The 6,035-nt window shown below is 45.6% G+C and overlaps 1 pseudogene; it reads left to right on the top strand.

The window, feature by feature from the left end:
- The first annotated feature begins 1,219 nt into the window (after nucleotides 1–1,219).
- On the top strand, nucleotides 1,220–2,479 carry LOC149230353 (6-phosphogluconate dehydrogenase, decarboxylating 1, chloroplastic pseudogene; annotated as a pseudogene).
- The last annotated feature ends 3,556 nt before the right edge of the window (nucleotides 2,480–6,035 follow it).

Raw genomic sequence — 6,035 nt, 5'->3', positions numbered from 1 at the left:
TGGGGAAGGGAACTGCTACTGTCAAGCAGCTCGTTGTTCAAATTATTCAAAAGAGATTACACCTAGGTAATACACCTACTCGGGTTTATTTGTCACCGGATGAATGGGCAAAGGAACTGGATTTGTTACTCGATCTAAAAGACTCAAAACTTCAGATGCTATTAGAGACTATGAAGACAATTTTAGAAAGCAATGAAACTAGAAGATTACCTAAAATTCCCAAGGTTTGTGACTGTTGTTTCTGTTTGATAAGTAAATATTTTTCTATCGACAAATTGTGTATCATATGAAGTTTTCCTCAGAAATCTTGATATTTGATCCTCACAGTCTCTGTCATTAAGACCAATAGTTACATGAAATCATTGAATATGCTCGTTTGGTAAAGGAGGCCTATGTGCACGATTGTGTATATTAGATCTCGTGCTCTTCAACATTTAGTTGTTTTGGGTAGCATATTATTAGTCATATTTTGTTGGTTGCACTTATGTTTGCCATTTTATATCATCTATTTGTGAATTGTTGGAGACAGTGGCTTGGTATTGTAATATCAGATTGGTGGAGTCTATGAACAAATATGTAGGCCCATTCTGCTTTTGCGTTGAATAATATTTTTTATTGTCTTGATTTAGCTTCTCGTTGCTTGTATCAATGAACATTTTTTTCAATTTATCTTGAAAAGAGCTTCATTTTTATTCTCTTACAATTAAATAATAGTAGGTATCAGAAAACCTGTCTTTTGAAGTGTTTTTTTAAATTTATCATTTATAATTCCAGCATAGGCTGAAAGGAAAGTGTTCTTCAACACCGACCAATTGAACTCTATTGATTATGTTTTGCTGCCTTACCATAACAAGGCTTATGTTACTCCACACCCTACAATTTAAGGATCCTAACAATGAAGTTGGTCAAGAATGTTTTGTAATTTTCCGTAAATTTGTTGAAGTTATTAAACTAGTAATCTTCCTAAAATGTTGAAGTTATTGAACTAGTAATCTTCTTAAAAAAAGTAGTTGTTGAGAATTTACTACTTTCCAAATAACTCCAATCCAATCCACATTGAAAAGGATACCTTTATGCGTATAACCTAATTGGTTGAAAACAAAGTTCATGGATGTGACTAGGTTGTTAATTGTTGGATAGCGACTAAGTGAGTTGATTGGTTGTGAGAAAGGCAGAATAAAATATTGTTGGAAAAAATCATTGTTATCTTTGTATTATAATGAAAGTAGCCATAGAGTATGGAGACATGCAGTTGATCTCTGAAGCATATGATGTGCTCAAGCATGTTGGGGATCTGAGCAATCAGGAACTGGCGGAGACCTTTGCGGAGTGGAACAAAGGTGAGCTTGAGAGCTTTTTGGTTGAGATAACTGCTGATATTTTTACTGTGAAGGATGATTATGGCGGTGGGGAGCTTGTAGATAAGATATTGGATAAGACCGGAATGAAGGGGACTGGGAAATGGACTGTGCAGCAGGCTGCAGAGCTCTCTGTTGCAGCACCCACAATTGCTACCTCGCTTGATTGCAGGTATCTCAGTGGCCTGAAGGAGGAGCGCGAGGCTGCTGCGAAGATTTTCAAAGAGGTCGGCTTGCCTAATGTTTTGGTTGGTGAAGGGATTGTTGACAAGGGGAATTTGGTTGATGATGTCCACTAGGCGTTGTATGCATCAAAGGCCTACATCTACGCACAGGGGATGAATCTGCTTCGCGCCAAGAGTACGGAGAAGGCGTGGAATCTGAACCTTGGGGAATTGGCTCAAATCTGGAAAGGGGGTGCATTATCAGGGTTGTTTTCTTGGATCGGATTAAGAGGGCCTATGAGCGGAACCCACAACTTCCGAGTCTCTTGGTTGATCCAGAGTTTGCGAGAGAGATGGTTGAGAGGCAGGCTGCTTGGAGGAGAGTTGTCACGCCCCTACACTGGCGGTACTCTTCCAACCACACTATAGGAGGTGCGGCACCACTGACCCTTTTCTTTTTAACAATACTAATGATCGTGGACTACGCCTACTTTCGATACTTAGTTTATTTTTCAACAGCTAAGCATATCTTTCATTAACACAATGGAAACTTTCATCATACCATTAATCATATTAACATCATTATCATTCAAGTGCACAACGGATTATCATGGGAGGGGCAACTCCCTGCAATATGAGTCTGCTGGTATCAATAATGTTAATAATCAGAATTACATATAAGCTTACAACCAAGGGAAACCCCAAATTTCACCTTTACACTTATACAAATTCACTTCCTGCACCTGTCGTGCAGCCTTGCCCAACCACCGGGCAAAGTCACCTGAACCATCGTTCACCTCATTTACCTCACGCACGGGTCACCCGTTCGCTAACGCCTTCACCCTTCGCACGACTTCTCATTTCCTGTCGGGCGTGCCCACCGCAACCGCCCAACCGGTTACCAACTTGTCGTTTCGACCCGGACGCGTTTTACCAACTCGCCCTTCGTTCACCTAGGCACATTAAATAACTCGTCATCGTTGACCATTCACCGGGCGCATTCACCAACTCGCCATCGTTCACCATTAACCACCCACGAGTCGACCGTATCATCATGCCGGGTGTGCCTGCACGACTCGTTCGTCGGCACGCCTTCGCACGCCCAACTCGCCCTCGCCGGTTACACCGTCCACCATCCATCGTTCGCCTTACCCGGCGTTTCTCCCACCAGGCGCCCGTACACGAGCTCATCTTGTCGACCCGCCCGACCACCGTGCGCCGCACCGCCCGTTGTTTGCCGCTCAATCGAACTATCGTTCCGCCGAACTAATCGTTCAGAAAAACTCGCCATTCCGTGTGCGCCCGCCCGTGCTGCCCGACCTGTGCCCTGGCTCGCCCAACCATGCCCTTGACCTGCACCTCGACTACACACTTCTCCATTCCGGCATGGGTGCTTCGACGCGTGTTCGCTTGCACCTCCACTTTACGCTTCAGACCTCCTTCGCACTTCCTCGCTCCACACTTGGATGCTCGTGTTGTTTGTTTGATGAGTTGATGGAATGGCTCTCCACCACGCCATACTTATACACCTTCGCTACCATGGAGTGTCACGTTGGCTCACCCAGCCGACCTCCCATTCAGCCATCATTTCATACTTTCACACGTTGGCCCGTTGGCTTGAGCACCCCCACCCAGGACTACGCCCCCACCCAGGACTGCCCCCTCTACTTTATGATCCATATTGTATCCACTCATAATATCAGACCTTTTAATAATACTACAAGTTGTAAACTTAGAAGAAACTTTATATTACAATTATTTACATATCTGTACAACTGATATATCCGTATACCCGTTGCGTCACAACGACAACAACCCATCAAGAGTTAAACATATGTTGCGTAACAACGACCCATCATGTGACGACCTGCGGTTCCGCCCGAAGTGCGACCGCGTTCGGTGGACAAACGACCGGTTGGAACGATGAACGAAAGACGAAGTGCGAGTTCTCTTGAAGTGTGCGATGTGTATGCGCATATATGAAAAGACGAGCTAGAGTTTATATGTGTGTGGGAGCTTGAACGATAACCCACGGCCGACCTATAAACATGGGCAAGCCGACACACGTTTTGGAGGAGTTTGTGATGGTTTGTGGGCGTTGGGCAAGTCGGCTGGGTAGCCAGACTTCGCCCTACGTTTAGTATATATTGTAGAGTGTTGGCTCTCATTTGGAGCATCATCCAACGCTCATACATCTTCGCTCTAAGGAAGAAGTGCGCAGTTCTAGTGCACAGAAGCTAAGGAAAGGCGCAGGTTTAGTATGCGCCCATTCTTGGGCAAGCGTGCATGGTGAAGCGCGGTTGTGGGTGAAGGTGCAGGCAGGAGCGTCCGGCGGTTGGGTGAGGGCGTGCACGGGTGTGTGGCGCCCGACGGACGGTTGAGGCGTGCACGGGTGTGGCGCCCGGTTTGTGCGAAGGTGCCCAACGGTGAAACGGAGGAGCGCCCGTTTGTGCAACGACTTGGCACGGGTTCTTGGGTGGCTCGGGTGAGCGCCCGCCCGTCGTGCAAGTGTGCACGGTGAGACTTTGGTGAAAGTCGAACATTGTAAAATTGGCTAAGTATGAAACTTGGAGTTTCCAAGTATACTTGTAAAGCGTTGTAAACTGTTATAATATATTGTTCGGGCAGACTCATTGTTCAGGGAGTTGCCCCTCCCTTTATACTGTGCAATTGTGTTCTCTTTTATAATTGCTGATGTTAATGAATGTGTATAAAGGATAAACATAATTATACTTGGTTGCGAAACACAAACTAAGTAGGGAAAATTGAATTAGGCGTAGTCCACGAACATAAGTATTGGTGAAAAGAAAGTGTTCAGTGGTGCCGCACCTCGCCAAGAGCGGTTGAAAGACTACCGCCAGGTTGGGGGTGTGACAGTTGGTATCAGAGCTCGGTTGGAGCTGGTGATTGAAGCTGATTCAGGGTTGAAGAAGCTTGACAGTTGGTGACAGTGAAGCAGGTACTTGCAGGTGAAGGAAGCTGTTTCACATACAAGTGGGACAAGAGCTGGTTCAAGTTGCAGGCATCTTGGTGAAGCTGTTGAATGGTCGAAACTAGATTGCAAAGAAGAAGGAAGCTGTTAGCAATGGCAGTTGAATCTCAGGCTAGGTCTAGTCACGGTGCGAAGGATGCTACTTTAGCACTTATGGAAAAAGTGTTGGAAAGAATGGAGGACATGGAGAACTTCTGGACTAAGAAGATGGACTTGTTCGATAAGGAACAAGAGGCCAATTCGAAGATGCGGGAGGAGCTCGATGAACTTCGGACTCAACACGAGTACACTGATCTTATGTGTACACAACTTGAAGTAAAGGTCAAGGAGATTGAAGAGGCAAGGGACCGAGGTCTTGCAGAGATCATGGGCTTGCATAAATCTCTTGATGAAGCCAGAGATGAGATCGCGGTGTTGAAGAAGGCCGTGAGGCATAACTCAGGTGGAGGAGTGCCTCATGTGAAAGTCAAGGAACCAGAATCTTACGATGGTACAAGGAGTGCAAAGACTCTTGGCAACTTTCTATGGGACATGGAGCAGTACTTGGAACGCTTGGGTCTATCCGATGATGAGACGAAAGTGAAAGTGGCTGCTCAGTTCTTGACAAAGGATGCTAAGATGTGGTGGTGAAGGAGGATGGATCAGATTGCCAATGGCAGTGCTGGTGACATTACTTCGTGGGATGACATGAAGAAAGCTTTGCAGACACATTTCAGTCCTTAGGATGAAACGGGGGAAGCAAGGATGAAAATTAAGTTCATAAAGCAGACCGGGAACCTTCAGACATATCAGCGGGAGTTTGCAAGTGCAATTCTGGAACTTCCTGACATGGCGGAGAGGGACAAGGTGTTCAATTTCATTATTGGGTTGAAACCTTGGGCACACAATGAAGTGAAGAGGCAGAGGATTAGAACACTTGAGGAAGCTTTTGCTGCTGTTGACAGGTTGGTGGAGCATTATGATGAGACTTCTGATGATCGAAAGCAGAAGTCCGATAAGCCGAAAGAGAAGAAGAAGGATGATGCTTCAAAATCGAATGATGATTCGAAGATGAAGAAAGCCTTGAAGTGTTGGATATGTGCTGGACCACATACGGTGAAGAATTGTCCTTCTAGACCGAAAGTGGCTGCGATTGCACAATCTAATGCGAAGAATGAAGAAGCTTCTATGGGGATGATGCAGATACTTGGTGCTGCTGCTGCTACAGAGGTGGTCTCTCGGAGGGATCCTGAGAGGAACAGGCTGGAGTATGTTCGGATGAAGGTTGGAGGTGCTGATATACTCACTATGGTGGATAGTGGGGCTTCTCACAACTTCATGGGTGAAGATACTGCGAGAAGAATTGGGCTGAAATTTGTACCGGTGAAGGCACAGATGAAGATAGTCAATTCTCCTCCTAATAATGTTCTTGGTATAGCTGAAAAGGTGGACACAACACTTGGTGAGTGGACAGGGAAGGTCGACTTCACTATAGTGTGAATTGATGACTATGAGGCTGTGCTGGGGATGGAATTTATGAAA

The sequence above is a fragment of the Pinus tabuliformis genome, chromosome J (genome assembly GCF_031772625.1).
Source record: "Pinus tabuliformis cultivar Carrire ecotype Pingquan chromosome J, CPIR1, whole genome shotgun sequence".
NCBI classification, from domain to species: Eukaryota; Viridiplantae; Streptophyta; class Pinopsida; order Pinales; family Pinaceae; genus Pinus; species Pinus tabuliformis.
The sequence above is the reverse complement of the archived record's forward strand: the minus strand, read 5'-3'. Positions and strand labels throughout refer to the sequence as shown.